Source organism: Elgaria multicarinata, chromosome 1 (assembly GCF_023053635.1).
Source record: "Elgaria multicarinata webbii isolate HBS135686 ecotype San Diego chromosome 1, rElgMul1.1.pri, whole genome shotgun sequence".
Lineage (NCBI taxonomy): Eukaryota > Metazoa > Chordata > Lepidosauria > Squamata > Anguidae > Elgaria > Elgaria multicarinata.
In genome coordinates, this window is record NC_086171.1 from 167873233 (window position 1) to 167890728 (window position 17496).

Sequence of the window (17496 nt, forward strand, 5' to 3'; positions counted from 1 at the left end):
GCTCTTTGGTCGGTAACATCCTGCCAAGTGTGGTGTAGTGGCTAAGGTGTTGGACTGGGAGTCGGGAGATCCGGGTTCTAGTCCCCACTCAGCCATGGAAACCCACTGGGTGACTTTGGGCCAGTCACAGACTCTCAGCCCAATCTACCTCACAGGGTTGTTGTTGTGAGGATAACATGGGGAGGAGGAGGACCTTGGGCTCCTTCAAGGGTGGGATATAAATGAAATAAATAAATATAAAAAGAATTTTACCTAAAATTTGTACACAATCCAAAGTCTGGGAAAGCAAAAGGAAATGGTAAAAAAAAAAAAATCCTTCCCCTCTTGGCAGGATGTTGCAGGCCATGCATCTTATCAAGTAGTTACCTATCCATTCTGAGATGATCAAAACAACTAAAGAAGATATGTGTATGAGTGTGGGGAGAAGCAGGAGCATGCGGTCAGGTTCTGTGTGTCCCCCCCAACCTTCCCCAACCTGTTACCATCTGGTTGTGTTGGACTACATCTCCCATAATCCCCCAGCCAGCGTGGTTGGGAAGGCTGGCCTACATCCATTCACTAGACTTACCTTCAGCCTCTTCAGACCCATACATGCAAAGCAGCCTTCCCAGCCATGTCTACAGAGGCAGCCTTTATCATTATTTATTTTTTATTATTATTTAAATGCAGCTTATAGCCTTTTCACACAATGGTGCCCAAGGCAGCTGACAACCAGCAAGATAAAATACTAAATAAGGCAATCCCATAAAATATAAAGCACCTGGTTTAAATAAATGCTAATTGTAATGGAGCTCCATAACTGAATCTCCAACACATGAATTCTCTGCTAGGCAAAGAGTATATGGATGCATTTGCGGATAAAAAAAATTACCCCACTCCTCCTAATCCCCTTCGTGGATTTCCATTAAAAAAAAAAAACTACTGTCAGTTGTTATCTTCCTACTTTAAATAAATCTTCTGTTAAGCTGTGAATTATGAATGCATTGTAAGCCATCTGCTTTTTGCACTTCTTCTTGTGAAATATGCACATTTAAGCAATAAAATAAGCAACTGTCTTACTATGAATGCAATATAACCAGTAGAGTCTAAACTGATTTGGCACAGGATCAAGAGGGCTCTGCTATATCCCTCCGTGGGAGACAGGCTGAAGATTTTAGTTAAACACAATAGATATAAGCCCTACCCGATGAACTGAGAACAGCATTTCCCCCCTAAGAAACAAGGTAACAACTCGTCAAAATTTCCTAACCTGTAAACCAGGTAAGTGGGCTGGGCCTCAACGTGATTTAAAGGGGAAAAGCCAGACAAAGGGAAGGTAAATTTAGCACACAGTTTTGGAAGACTGGCAGCAACTTCAACAATGGCCAACCTCAAACAAGTCTGGATGTTTAACATTCCTGCAGCTTCAGCACAACTCTCCTCCTATTCCATTCTGCAAGATCCTGGGAAATAGTTCATTTTCTATTTGGATGTGCAACCTTGAAGTCAGCGACACAGTAGAAAATTTATTTATATTTTAATGTTCTCGGGCAGGAACAAAAATCACTGGGGGGGGGGGAGGAATCAGAAACCCTTCCAAGAGGAGCTACTCACTACCACCAACATAGAACTGGCTTTAATATTCTGTGCTAGTTTCCAACTATACAGTAACATCTAAAATACACTTTTAATACCTATCTTGATTTCAGCATTTGATGGGAATTGGAATATTAAGTATTTGTATGCTGCTTTCCCACCTTACAGTCCGCAAAACAACTCACAACAATGATTTTCCTCTATTTCCAACCTTCAGAGGTGAGTGTGGATCCTTATGTACCCAGAATAGACCACCCATACACGAGAGAAGCGCAAACAAGCTTGGGGAAAACCCAAGGTTTGCAGGTGTAAATACCAATCTTTGGGCGGGGAAACTAAAGAGGGGGGCAACCCCCAAAACAGCCCAATGGAGGAAAAAGCATGTGTAGTATATGATGTTAGTAGCCTGGTTCGGACGTAGCACTAGTTTATGCTTACGTGCAAAAGTTAATGTGTTTCCTTCTCCATAGAGTGGCGGTGATCATAAGCTTTTGCTTCCGATTTCAATTAGCCACAGTTTGAGTTGTCCCAACCATAAACTGTAGTTGATTAAACTATGATTAATTGAAACAAGCCAGGTTCATATACTGCTGTTTGAAGTTTGTCCAGGTTTGGACAAACTGCGATTAGTCTAAAATGGAAGCAAAAGCTTTGAGCTCCTCCTAGTGGCAGTGCTAGAGGAGAGGAAAATGGGGCACATACGAGCCTAAGGGTTGCTGTAGCTTGTCCTGAATGAGATGGCTGTGATCAACCATTTATGAAATTTGCCCTCTATGATGGGCAACATATGAACTAATGAATTTTAGGGTGCTTTATGATGTTTTTTTAGGATGTTTTAACAATGTATACTATGTTTTTAATCAGTATTTTATGTATTTCATACTTACTGTTGTTCCCTGCCTCAATCAAAATGGAGAGGGGGTTAAGAAATAAATTGATGATGATGATGATGATGATGATGATGATGATGAAATTTTGACATTTATATCCTGCCACATGTCCTTAGTTAGGACAGCTGTGTTAAATTTTTACATGTCTTTTGGTTGCTTCTCCAAACACATGAGCCAGAAATCAGGCAAAAATGTCTGTTAAAATTAAAATAAAATGTTATGGAGCCTAGTATGTTACATTGCACAATTTGGCAACTGATTATTATTTAAATTCATGGATACTTAACATTGGAGGCAAGATGCAGATCTCTCCTCCCCACAATAGAAAGGGGAGGGCACAGAGCTCATGCCTGTGGAGGACACGAAGAGGGATCAAAAAGGGGGAGGGCATGGGTTGTAAAGTGAAAGCTCAAAAGGAAAAGGACTTGTAGGGCAAGCAATTCCCTCTTCCTCCTCTGTCTATCACTCACCCTCCACTACTGGTCTATTAGGGTTAAAGTGTTGTCAATGAACATGTAGGTTTAATTGATTAAAACACTTTTGATAAACTAAAAATGTGCTCCCAGCTAATCACATAACAGATTTCTTTTAGATGTGGTTAAATACAATTGATACAAAAGCTTACAAAAAACAAAAGTTTGCTAAGTGGCTTAACTTAGCGAGGTGATGTTTGCCCTGTCCTGGATGGGGTTGCACTCCCCCTAAAGGATCGGGTCCGTAGTTTGGGGGTGCTCTGGGATCCAGAACTGTCACTTGAGGCACAGGTGAACTCAGTGGCAAAGAGCACCTTTTATCAGCTCAGGTTGATATACCAGCTGCGCCCTTATCTGGACAGAGATAGCTTAGCTACAGTTATCCATGCTCTGATAACCTCTCGTTTGGATTACTGCAATGCGTTATATGTGGGGCTGCCTTTGAAAACGGTCCGGAAACTTCAACTGGTGCAAAACAGGGCAGCACGCTTACTAACAGGGACTGGCCGACGAGACCACATTACGCCAGTCCTTTTCCAGCTTCATTGGCTGCCAGTCCAGGTCCAGGCCCGATTCAAAGTGCTGGTATTAACATTTAAAGCCCTAAACGGCTTGGGGCCAGGTTATCTGAAGGAACGCCTCCTCCCATATGTACCTGCCCGGACCCTAAGGTCATTTTCAGGGGTCCTTCTCCGTGAGCCCCTGCCAAAGGAAGTGAGGCAGGTGGCTACCAGGAGGAGGGCCTTCTCTGCTGTGGCACCCCGGCTGTGGAATGAGCTCCCTAAGGAGGTTCGCTTGGCACCTACATTATATGCTTTTAGACGCCAGGTGAAGACCTTTTTATTCTCCCAACATTTTAACAATCTATAAATTTTAAATAACATGGTTTTAAATTTGTAATTTTGCATTGCTGCTGTTTTTATCTGGTTGAGCTTTTATATTGTATTTTATATTATGGTTTTATACTGTTGTTTTATACTTTGAATGGTTTTAATTTTTGTGAACCGCCCAGAGAGCTCTGGCTATTGGGCGGTATAGAAATGTAATAAATAAATAAAACACCATATTAGTACAAGCAATTTTATTTTTCTTCCTCTCCCTCACAGCCCCAAACCCCAACCAGCAGTTGCATGTATATACCTAAGTCCTCTGCTACCAGTCAATACCATACACATGTATCCAGCAACCACAGATTACCACAATGCAGAATACAAGTGTGCCACAATTGGAAAGCAGAGCAATGCTCTATGCGCAGAGCAGATTGGAAGTGATTCATGCCACACATTATGTGCATTGTATCATCAAGAAATTAAGCATGTAGAAGACTTTCCAGAAAACATCTGCCCATGGGAACATAACAATTAAGCTTGAGAAATATAAAGTTTAAAATAAAAAGAACTTGAGAGATAATAATGCAAATAGGCCCGTTCCAACTCAACTATTCTATGATTCTCTCTGTCTCCCTCTCAGGGTTCTAGCTAGTGGTGTCTTTCTATCAATGGAACAGACACAGTTATCAGATCAAATTCTCCCTCCACCCGGCAGTGCACACCCAAAATCTGCTCCAGTAGATGTAGCCCTATATTTCAAAAGGTGGGGACAAACAGGGGAATGCTATTACCATTATGCCCCATTCGTAAACGTTTAAGATACATTTTATTTATGACATTGTTATCCTCCCCGTTCTACAAAGAGTTCATCGTTTTTCCCCTGTGCCAATTTCATCTTCCACTCGACAACCCTATGAGGTGGGGCAGGTTGCAGTAGAGTGACTGGCTCCAACACATCTTCACTCATTAAAATCTATCTCTTCAATTGATTTAATCACCTTCCAGATGTTTCCAACCCTTTTGTTCATGTATTGCTCAATTCATTCGGGATTGAGCAATATATTTCCCTTGATTTCTCCAGTGCATCTATAGAAAAAGTGAAAGCTACCTAGTTGCTCCTATTCTTCCCAGTGCTGGCAAATTGTGAATCACTGCCCCTACCCCCAATCAATTAGACACTTACAGCTAGGAGACCCAGGACACTAGGAAATATACCTGGGGCACATCCTCCATGGGACTACATTTAGAAATGTCCATGGAACACAAATAACTAATTGAGTAAGATGTATTTAATTGGGTGATAGCCCTACAATCTACATGGTGGACCTCAACTCAGATTGGTAAAAGGGGATTTGTTGTGTCGGTCTGCCTTTGCAGCCTTCTGTATTGGCAAATCCTTTTCTTGCTCAACCTTTTCCCTTGTATACAGGCATAGCTCCCTATTCTCTCCTCCTTCCCATGGCAGCCGGGGGAGAGAAACTGGAATCTAGATTATTTAAGGCTGACACCCAGGAAAACCTAAAGCTGACTAGCTTAACATTAAATTCACCATAGAGTGTAATTCTGTCTATCTTGTCTAGGATGGAATGGAAAGCTCGCCTGACATCCTCTAACAACCTCCCATTCTGCTCTTCCCAAAGTATGTGTTTGCAGCAGGTAGGGTGCAATCACAGCTGTAATTTATTTAATTTCATCTCTTAGAATTAGCTTTAGGTTTCCGGTGAGCTGAGGCCTCCATTATATACTGGCCCTTCATCAAGATGCAAGGCTAATAACATGCTGCTAGAAAGCTCTTATTACCCAGAAATGTTGCCTTGACACAGTGCTGGATTTAGGAACAAGCCCTGTAAGCCATGGCTTAGGGCCTCATATTATGAGAGGCCTCTAACTATGTTGGAGATAACTAAGATGTAAGATAACTAAGATGAAATCGCTTTGGTGTTGGAAAGCCTGGTGTGACTTACAGCAGAATTGCCTTATATAGAGAAAGTGTGGCAAAATAGCATTTAGTATGGGAGGCAATAAGCACAAACTACAGCCAGTTTAAAAGAAGTTCGAATCAACTTGTTATTAATGCTTTTATACACATCTTCAGGGAAGGCTATCTGTTTAACTACAAGCACTTCCTAATGCTTCCCTTTCATTACCCTTTCTGTTATAATGTAATATCTTTTTTCTTTTCTTTTTTATGGTATGGGGCCTCTGAATCTTGATATGGTTTAAGACCTCAGCAAGTCTTAATCTGGCCCTGCAGGCTTGACAGAGCAGCTTCCTTGGGTACAACAACAAAAACAAGAAAATCCGCAATCTGGAATTGTAGACTTTACCTTCTCCAAGTTTCATGAATCAACATTCAATTGCTCAATTTTATTAGTTCCTCAATAAAAAATTAACGAAAGCTGCAATCCTCTGCACACTGACTGAGGAGTAAGCCCAACTAAACACACCGAGAAATAGCTTTGAGTAAAGTTGTATAGGATTCTGTTGTAAATATAGTGTTTGCCTGTTAGTAATAACAACAGATATCAGTCAATCGTTTTGTTCTTCCAAAAAATAAATAAATCCAATATAGCATTCGGCTTCAGGTTTGTTTTTCAGCAACTCATGTTGTTAACCAGAAACGAGGTGGGACTGTCAGTAACAGAAATTTGAAATAGAAAACTATTTCTGTGTCAAAACAAGAGTTATAAATAAAGTTGCAAGATTAAAGTAAAAAAACACACACCATGTATTTGTTGCAATACTTGAAGCAACCCAAGCAAGGGGAAATGAAGCATTATGGCTTGTGGCATTTATTTTATTTTTTAAAAAAATATCTGGCTTCCTTCTCATCTTCTCACTACCTACCTCCTATCCTAAAGGTGGCTACAGGAGGAGGAGATGAAACACATCAGGTGTCTGATACCAAAATGAGGAGATAATAAGCATGGCCCTCCAGAAAAGGCAAACATTTCAGATTATTGTAGGGATAATAATTGTAGGGATAATAACCAGGCCCCCTTCCCTGAAACTCATTTTGATATGAAGGTATTAGCAGTCACCCCACAAGGCAGATTTGTGTCAGCAAGAGCAACCATAGAACGTGAAGACCCAATAGACAGAGTGGCCCAGTTCCCATGTCACAACAGCCCACAGTCTGAAAGCTCCCACTACACACAGGCGCATTTGAACACCCACAGTCCTTCCATCTGTGGTTTGATTAGCATTACGTACAAACCAGGAATTCTGGCTTGCCTCTCCTCTGACAAGCCAGAGGAAGAAGACATGGTTTGTTTTGGGGTGTTTCTCTGGCTCTCCATCTCTCAGCCTAACATTTGGGGATAAAATAGGGTAATTCCCATAGGGTAATTCCCACACATGCGGTTCAGATTCTTTTCGTGTGGGGTAAAAATCTCAGTCTCATCTGTGTATTAGCTGTATTGCAGATATGCATAGAACTAAATAAATAAATACAAATAAATAAATAGAACTAGGAACATTCCCCATTCTGACCATATCTGAATGGCAGCAGTTTTGCACAGCAACACCATCTGCGAGTAGCAGGCCTGGGTGGGAACCCCGTTAGCCAATGCTGACATGCTGACATCCTGGCTCTGCAGCTAATGAAAGATACTATCACGAAGCGCCTTGAATAGCTCCTTTAGAGTTCTGACTGGCTCTGACTGAAACCGGAGCAGATTCACTGCCCCACTGACACCAGACCCACCAGCCTCCAATGGAACCACATACAGTGCCTTGAGCTCCTTGGAAAGAAGGTAGGATATAAATGGTTTTAAATTTGTTTGCTCAAATGAGAAGGCAGGCTTTGCAGACATGCCAGCATTAAGGCGCTCTGCCCTCGACCTATGCCCATAGCTCCAGCACCTTGTCTGCTTTGCCCTCTGTCAGCAACCCCACCCCACCCCTCTCCAAGTTATTAACAGAAGAATAAAAATGTAAATCAAACCAAGTGGGAAAAACATAAAGCAGCCCCAAACAGGCACCCACCCCCCTTAACCTCTAGGCCATGGTAGTGGGCAGGGATTAAACCCTGCACCACATGACCAGAGCGCTTGTATTTATATGTCAGTGTGTAAAACCCACCCCGCTGAGCCGCCTTTTCTCCGCCTGAGGCTGGGGGCTTCTGCTGAGCGTCTCGCCCAACAGACACACAAAGGGGATTAGCCAAGAGCCTCTCAGCCCTGCAGAGTAATCCATCAAATTATCCCCTTGTTGGTGTTGCTGTCCTCTTCATAGAAAGGGGGGGGGGGGGGAGCGACACCCTCTAAAGGCTTTTGAAGAAGCTGAAATTACACTTGAGCCTGGAACAGTCCACCCAGCTGCTTCTAGCCCGAGAGCGACAATGGGACGGTTGTAAACAGAACACTGGAAGACTGGAGGGAAAGGCGAGCGAGACGTGCCAGGAGAAAGAGGACAGACAGACAGACAGACACTGTTAAAGGGGGCAGTGGCCTCCCCCATGTGTCAAAATCCAACAGGTGGCCCAGCTGCCCTCCCTCAGTTCCTTTCTGTCTCCAGTAAGAGAAACAGCAGCCCTGAAAAGAAGCTGACAAAATATATCCACGCCTTCGCCATTTAGGGAAGGGGGTCTACATTTCTAGAAGTTGGGTTTCCTATTATGTAGCAGCGCCCCAAGCATTTTCCTTCCTTCTAAGCTATGCCAAGTTCAGGGCCTTTGTATCTCTCCCCTGCTTCCTCATAAGCAGGGAAGGGATCCAAGTGCCATTCCTGACCAGTTGTTTCCCAGACACCCGGAGCTATTCCTTGCTTAGCTGTGTTTGACCATCAGGTTGAATTCTTGACCACTTTGAGGTTATAAAGCCACAGACTTGCCCAGAGATAACAGCCAGCATGTCCAGCAGGGATATCATTTTGGAGATGGAGTTTTGCAAAAGTTTCACTCACACATTCCCCACAAGATCTGGAAGAGTATTTGTTTTCGGGCTAAGGGAGAAACCAGGGTGTGTGAGTTTGTGTATTTGAAACGCTGGTAAGTTTGCAAATTCTAAGTTACACCAACATTTCCAGATACCAAGATAAGGAGCAAGATGTTCACTGACCAAGTGCTGTTTGCTCAAGGCTTTCTCCATTTCAATAGGGGCTTTAGAAGGAGAAGCACTCAGTCCTTGTACTGAGCCTACTGTCAAAATGTGCACTTACAAGTTGAGAGCATTCCTCTTTAAAAAATCTGGACTCAGTTGCAAGATCAAAGCACTTTAAACAACAATGTTACATTTTTATTCCAAGAGGTTACTTGAGAAAGCAAAAAGAGGGAAGGGGACATGGCATGCAGCAGGGATAGGCAACCTGGTGCCCTCCAGATATTTGGGGCTACAACTCCCATCATCCTTGACCATTGGGCATGCTAGCTGAAGCGGATGGGAGTTGCAGTCCAAAACAACTCAAGAACTCCAGGTTGCCTAGCACTGATCTGCACTGTAGATTGTTGAAATTGAGGAGTCCTTTTTGTTTTTGCCATGTTTTAATCAGAGTCACACTTATTACTATTGGGCTGTCACACTTATTACTATTTATGTATGAGATTATATAGCCTGTCTTTCCTCTAAGGAAGTTAAAGTAGAGTACATGGTTCTCTTCCCCCTACCCCCTTATTATCCTCACAACAATCCTGCAAGTTAGGATAGATGGCTCAAGGTCATCCAGTGAGCTTCTTGGTCAAGAGGTGGTTTGAAGTCCTGGTCTAATGTTAACCATCTTGCAGGATGGGCTGGTGCTTACAAGATGCTTCTGACTCTGTGGTACTTCCCTGTTCCACATAACACCTTACTTCAAAAACTTGTGTTTTAACTGCATTTGTAAAGCATTTTGCAAAATAAAATAAATGAAGTCATACCATGGACATTGGGGTCTCTAGTTCAGAATACCAAATGGAGGGTTTCCAATTCTCTACTTCCCTTTTCTCTCTCTCTCTCTCTGTCTCTCTCTCATCACCACAGTCCCTAGACTCATATTTGCTACAAAGATTGTGGCTGAAGGTATAATTCAAAGTCACCAAGGTCATAGAGTTAAAAAAAGGAAAGAGAAGAGGTCAGCTTCACTGCCAGTTTCCACTGCTGGAAACATTCAGCAGTAACTAGAAATTGAAGGGCACATGATCTGAAGAGTTCCAGGCTCAGCCCTCTTCCTCTGGACAGAGACAGATACTTTGTCAGCTTAGCATCACTCCATGGTGTCAAGAATCCAAAAAATGCAACTGGCTTTAGGAAGGTCAGACTGAAGAGAGCAGCATCAAACTCTTTGCCCCCTGAATTGTTAAAGACAATTATTTACATTTTCCATTTTGTTGTCTTCTGCCAACCAGCATCATATAAGAGGCCTTTGGACCAGATGAGCAATGAAAAATGCCAACAGATGCAAGCAACACTTCAGTCTTACTCCAGAATTCTTTGATGGAAAATCCAGTTAATGATTCTATTTATTTATTTATTTGTTTGTTTGTTTGTTTGTTTGTTTCATTTCTATACTGCCCAATACCCAAAGCTCTCTGGGCAGTTCACAAAATTAAGACAATTCAAAGTATAAAACAACAGAGGAAGAACAAGTGGGACCTACAACAAAATGTTGCAGTGCGGGATGTTCCTGTTCAAGGTTCCAACCAGCAAGTCATGCCTTCTCCGTTTCATTCGTTCTCCTGGTTTTATGTATGTCTCCCACCCCACCACCACCCCACAACCCAGCAACAGTCAGCATTCTGTGGCCACTGAGTAGACTCAGGCAGGATCTGCACTACTGCTTTATAGCAGTATTGAAGCACACTGACAACAGTTGGGGTCCATGACACATCCCATATGCCATTTTCAAACCACTTTCAACATGTTATATCCTGCTTGGTGTAATAAAATAATAAAATAATAATAATAATAATAATAATAATAATAATAATAATAATAATAATTTCTTACCCGCCTCTCCCTTTGAATCAAGGCGGGGAACAACATTATTACAACAATATAATATAAATCAAATACATAAAATTAATTAAAAGAGAATATAAAACCAATACAATACCAAAAAACAATCAAGACATCTTAAAATTCTTGGTTTGAAATTCACCTGGGTAGGCCTGCTGGAAGAGGCTAGTCTTTATAGCTGTCTTGAACTCGGGAGTTGACGAATCGCCTCCGGCAGGCCATTCCACAGTCTGGGGGCGACAGAAAATAAGGTCTTCTGGGTAACGATTGTCAGCCTAGTTTTGGCTGACTGAAGTAAGTTCTTCCCAGAGGACCTGAAAATGCAGGCGGATTGTACGGGAGAAGGCGATCCCACAAGTAATGTTTGTATCTCTCCCCTGCTTCCTCATAGGCAGGGAAGGGATCCAATTGCCATTCCTGACCAGTTGTTTCCCAGACACCCAGAGCTATTCCTTGCTTAGTGTAGATCTGGCCTCAGTCTTCATTGGGCTGGGGGAGTATTTTAGAGGGCTGAGGGCTTCCTTATGTTTTTTTCCTCTAAAATATGTATTTTATTTCTGCAAATCTTGAAGCTCTCCTGAGAATGCCAATACCTCCCACTCATTCCTCAGTAGCCCCAGTGTGGCTACAGAGCCAACTGCAATTGCTATGACTTCTAAGCTGGCCATATGTCCTCCCTTAGAAGAGAGCTGCCAGATGACTGTGTTGAAGTCATCCTCTATTTGCAGAGCTGTCCAGTCCACATCTGGTATAAAGGAATCATCAGCTGGGCCTTGAAGCTGCCCATCAACAGAACCTGGGCAGCAGACTGGGTAAAAGAAACACAACTCATCTGGGTCACAGACATCCACTATGGTAAGATGCACTGTATTTCTATTTAAATTAGAGTAATTACTTCTAATTAGCATATGCAAATTTTATGCAAATCTTGCTCTCTCCTTTAGGCAATTCACAAGTGGCCACTCATATTGTACATGATGTGTAGAGAAAACTACCACAGATCTAAGAACAAGATTCTGTAAGCACAAGTCCATGAGTCTTACCCAAAAACAAAATGTTGCAAGGTATTTCAACTCTCCTGCACATAGACTCTAGGATTTACAGTTGGTTCCAATGAAACAAACAAAAGACCCTGATATGCTTGACAAAAGGGGAAAATTCTGGATCTAAAGACTCAGAACCCTTAGTCCAAATGGCCTTATTCTGGAGGACAATTTGAAAGCATTACAGCAAACACACCTCTGTTTTTTCTCCTAAAGAACTTTCATCTCCAGGCATTCCAAACTGCTACTCCTGATGCCCATTTAACAGCACAGCTACTGATGAGGGCAAAAGCCAAAACGTTTAGCTTAAATATATTGTTTAATACTCTGTTGTTAGTCTTTCTATCCTACACGCACACACACACACACACACACCAGACATAGTCAGCCCTCTTGTTGGCATCAAGCCACATTTGGTACTATTTTTTGTCATTTTTTCCAGCTGGGTTAGTTAACACCTTACAGATTACATGAACTTGCTTGGTCAAGAGGAAAGAAAATGAGCTTTCAAAGAAAATGCAAGTCTAGCTGCTACTATATGTAAATACAACAGGAAATTAGGCAGTTTTAATGGCCATTGAACTTAAGTGACCTTCTCAGCAACTCCTATCATTAGGATTTATTTAGTATTTCGTGCTGGGTAAGCAGGGGAAAGGAGAGACCAGAGATAAGAGGAAGGAGAAGAGTTTCAACAGCAATCGTTAGAAAAAGGAACTGAAATGTGAACTTATCTAAAACAGAAATCTAAGACTGTGCGTTTTAGTGGAGTTTATGTTCCTTAGGATTATAAAATACTAATTGAGCATTTGAATATGGAGGTCACTCATTCAGGAAATATCCCACAAGTTTAGTTTACTTACAATCACTTCACACAAGGTTTAAATTTCCTACATGAATACTACTGCAATTCAGGGAAGCGTGTATACTTACACAGTCTTGCATACAGACAAGCATGTTTGGCCATAAGCAAGTATCACAGGAACTCATACAATCACTTGGGACTCCTAGAATCTCATTCAATGTGTACACAATAAGAGGTGTCACATGATAATTTCATGGAGGATAAGGCTATCAAAAACTAACAATGGCTACTAGTCACAGTGGCTATATATCATCTCCAGATCCGGAGGTTGTATGTCTCTGGATACCAGATGCAGGAGAACTTCAGTAGCAGGTTGCTATTGTGGGCTTCCCAGAGGCAGCTAGTTGGTCACTGTGTGAACAGAATGCCAGACTACATAGGCCTTTGGTCTGATTCAGCAGGGCTCGTCATACATTGGTGCACTACTGTGTTATCTCATGAAATAGTTCTTGGAATCATTTGCTATAGCACTGTAACACAATCATCACAATCATCATCCCAATTATAATCATCCTAGAATTATACAATAATAATTCTTCTTTAACTATGTGCACATCTGTCCGTAGTAGTGGGTGTGTCCATGGGTAGGGTCATATGTTTCAACTTTTGTGGTGAGAGCCATTTCATGTCCCTGCTTTAATTTTTAAAGAACACATTATGCTATAATATTATACCACTCTTTCATTAAATAAAAAAGGAGTCATCCTGCTATAATACTGTAATTTTAAAACATGATTTTAAGTCTTTTGGGCCATTGCCATTTTGGGTGGTAACCAAAAAGAGGAGATTGATTTGTTGGGACGGTGGAATTAACATTATAGAATTACGGTGTTATACTGCTATACCTCTCTTTCACTAAAAATAGGGAGGGATCTAGTCAGAAAAGTGTTTTAACAATAATTAATACATAGATTTTGAAAAAGTTATAATGAATGTGGGCTGAAGTCCAAATGGCCCCACCCAGAGCAGCTATGTCAGGTCCACAAGTGTGAATAGAATGTCAGGTGTCCTCTTTTAGAAAGGACTATCTTCAGTTTGAAGGGCTGCCACAGGACGGGCCTCTTTTTGAAGGCATCTTCCACTGGCAACCCTGCCCAATTCTGGTTTAAAGACCCCTAAGAAATGTTCCCCATCTATAATAAGCGCCTGAGCAGTAGGCTGAAAAGGCAAGCACACAGATCATCTGGCTATACTCTTCCACAGCATGGCGAGATGTGCTATATTTCTGTTTACATGGTATCATTTCTAAATTTGCATCTATACTTATAAATTAGCATATGTAAATTTTATGCAATACAGTGTCCTCTTTTTTGGTGATTGCAGTCTAGTTCATGCTAGCAATTCTGTTAACCAATACTGTTTGAAATCATCACAAGGCTGAATGCTTGGACATTATGAGGAATAGCTTCTTCGGGATTAATCACATGCAGCCCTCTCGTCATTTTAGTACTGGTAGTAACTGGACAAAATGGAGTTTATTTGAAAAGTTTTGAATAGGAAGGCAGGATTTGATGCCAACAGAGAAGGCTTATCTGGCATGCAACACCAACTGGGCGGTGATAAAGGAAAACGACACTATCCAAAGTCTGGGCCATAAGAACCTTTGAAGAGATTATGACAGAATGCTCCAAGTTTTATTACTTGCTTCTGATTGAAGTTAAGAGCATGACCTTGTGCTCTTCATTGGAGGATACACTTTGACTCCCAGACACACAACACTAATGGGCCCTTTTGTAATCACATGGTAGCTAATGCATTTTTTTTCCTCCATGGCAATTTTCTGGTCTGCAATTCCAGCTATTTATATCCTTGCCAGAATCGTTTAATGCCATCATCTCTCTATGCACTCTTTGACCATTGCCAGCAGGTTCCATCTTTGCAGCCTTCAAAAAAAGAAGAACATATGGCTCAGAAAATCAGAACCTTTGCAAACGAAGGAGACAAGTATATGGTCTCATTTTGGTTAGATAGTACTAAACAAAGGCATGACAGAGCAGGTGAACTCGGCAGAGGCAAAGCTGTTCTCTGCAATGAGACTGGGAATTACATTGATTCAGAAAGAGCTGCCTTGCTGTACTCCTATGAGCGGGTTAAATACCACTTCTGCCTTCCTGAAATCCCTCTTTTCAGAGCCAGGTTGTTGATCTCTGCAAACCACATCAGACAAATTAACTCTGCTCACTTAAGAGGAAAGCAGTTCCCGCTCTTATTAACTTTTTTATTATTATTTTGAGGGAAGAGATTGTAGATGGAACCTTTAGGTTTATTGTCAATACAAACTATTATCTGGCAAGCAAAAGTCAACTCTTTCTACCTATTAAAGGGAATGAACGTTAAAATTTGAGAGTTAAGGTGAACTTTATGGTGGTTTCAACTCTCCTCAAAGTCATCCATAGAGCTAAGAATGGCTAGGTCAGCCTTCCTCAACCTGGCACCCTCCAGATGTGTTTGACTGCAAGTCCAATCATCCCCAGTCAGCACAGCTCAGGTTGGGGGAAGCTAGGGTAGGTATTGCCTTGATCATTCCTATCATCTGCCATGTGCTTTAGGACTTGGGCAAATCTTTCTTGGTTTCAGCGATCTCCTTTTACAAATGGCTTTGCCTCATAGTGCAGCTGGGATAGCAACTCATTTAATGGCTGCCAAATGATAAGATCCCATTATGAAGGGGGTCTACAAGGACCTCAGAAGAAAGTCACGTTCAACAGTAGAATATTGGCTCAGATCTCTCAGAGTGTAGCAGATAAGATCAACACACCAATACAAACTGTCCAGTGTTCGTACACAGCATGGCTAACAAGAACAAACAAAACAGGTTATAAGCATTAACACTCTCACTTACTGGTGCATTGCATGGACAGAGTGGCCACTGAGAGAAATCTTCAGACAGCACCTGGAAATTGCAGAGTGCACTCTCTCCACCCAACAGTCCTTTATGTTTAATTTCTTCAGATGTTTGCCCACCTCTGGCTGTGTTTACCAGATCAAAGTTCATGGAAAACCCAGGTGAAGCAGAAACGTAACTGAGTAACCCAATTACAACTGCTTTTTGGGACTTTTAGCAAAGACTGGCCTTTAGAAAGTGGAACTTTTATTATTTAGAAAACAGATCATGCTTTATCACTGAAGTTCATTTTGCACGAGACTAACCTTTTGTCTGTATGACACAGGCATCAAGTCAAGGATGGGAAAAGATAAAGGGACAATCTCAATCTCAAAAAGTCTGGGATTGCTTTCCTATGGATATCCACCAACACTGAAGTTTGATCTCAAACTAGACAAAATTAAATATGGGAGACTCCTGAATGACACACACATGTGAATTTGAACTGGTGTATTATGCCAGGGTTCCCCTCCACTGCCATTCCATTTGGAGTTGGAAATAATTGACTAATATGCAAATCACAATCGAGGGTTGTTTCATAGTTGCATGTTTGTCACTTGAAATCCAGTGTCAAGCAAAGATGGCCATGTGTCCTCATTTACAGAGGGCAGTCCTCTAGTTGAAAGGCTGCCATAGAATTGTCCTCTATTTTGAAAATGTTCTCCATTTGGAGGAGTGTTCAGTTGAAGCCTAGTTTAAAGTTAATTATTAAAGTTAATTCTCTATTATAATAATTATATCCAAATGCATCTAGATGTATAAATTATCACATGCAAATATTATGCAGAGTGGCACCCTCTTGTTTGCATTCTTCTTCTTTTTTTTGGTTATTTGTAAGTGGCCACCCTAAATGGTTTGCATATGTGAATGAGCAATAATTCCAATTACTTTAGGTTAACAGGATGGAACAACAGGGTTGCAACTTTAAACACACTCTTCATTGGCTGATGCAGAACATGGAAGGATGATGAAATACAGAATGAAAGAGTGCTGACAAACTTGTTTGCACAGCACTATCAATGCACCCAGTACCGTAACATTCTACTTGGCAGCAGCAGAGAAGAGACGAGACTGAGGGTGGGACAGGCTGCCATTTCGCCCTCCCACTCATCCCAGAACAGTCTGCTTCAGTGACCATTCCATAGCATCTGGTCATTACGTAACATCATTAAGTAACAGTATAAAAAAACCTGGTAACTCAATTTGCCTGTTTTCCTCTTCCCAGCCCATTCCTCCTGCATTCATCTCTTATATAGCAAACATTATTTTAAGCTATTAACTGCCTTGACAGGGAAAAAGAAAAAAGATCTATAAGAAAATAGAGTGAATATGTGACAGACACAGAACATACCTGTCCCAAGGAACTTATAATTTTTTTTCTTTTTTAAGAGTAGGGAGAAAGCACAGGGAGGGGAAGAGGAAAAGGAAGGGATGAAGTATGGCTACTAGCAGATGAAGATGAACAAATACAATTAGATGTACTTAGACTTCACTTCAACTGGGATGGGGATTAAGGGGTTAAACCAAAGGCTTCATGGGTTTTGGGGAAAAGAGGGAAGCAGGGAAGCAACCAGGGTAGATCTGAGATTCAGCTGGGGCAATTCATCTATTGAAAATGGTAGTCTACACCATCAGTGCCTTTGCATTTATATTTATTTGTTACATTTACATCTCACCTTTTGCTTGCCCAAAGTGATATACATGAACCTCCTCCTCTTCTCACAACAATCCTGTGAGGTGGGTTATGCCATGAGTCAGTGACTGGCCCAAAGTCATCCAGTGAGCTTCATGGTGGAGGTCTCTCCAGGCCCAACCCACACGCTATACCACACTGGCTCTCCAATTCCTAGAATTCCAAATTGTTTCTGTTTGTTCCTCTTTGTTTTAGATCTAATGATAGAGTGAAGACTAGGGCCACAAGCCAAAGAATTAAGCAACTAGTTTCCTGTATCCAATGGGTTTGGGATTTGTGTTTCTCTAACGGGAATTCCCATGCTCCCCATCGAA

General features: G+C 41.6%; 1 protein-coding gene across 2 annotated transcripts in view; it reads right to left on the reverse strand.

Annotated features, from left to right (window-relative positions):
- Positions 1–17496, reverse strand: part of SLC45A3 (solute carrier family 45 member 3) — a 48415-nt gene that overhangs the window by 20328 nt on the left and 10591 nt on the right. Inside the window, exon 1 of one of the 2 annotated variants that reach the window (XM_063142683.1) lies at positions 15448–15519. The exons of the other annotated variant lie outside the window; for it this stretch is intronic. The gene's annotated coding sequence lies outside the window, so the exon portion shown is untranslated. Of the gene's footprint in view, positions 1–15447; positions 15520–17496 lie in introns of those variants that run through there. 2 annotated transcript variants of the gene reach the window in all.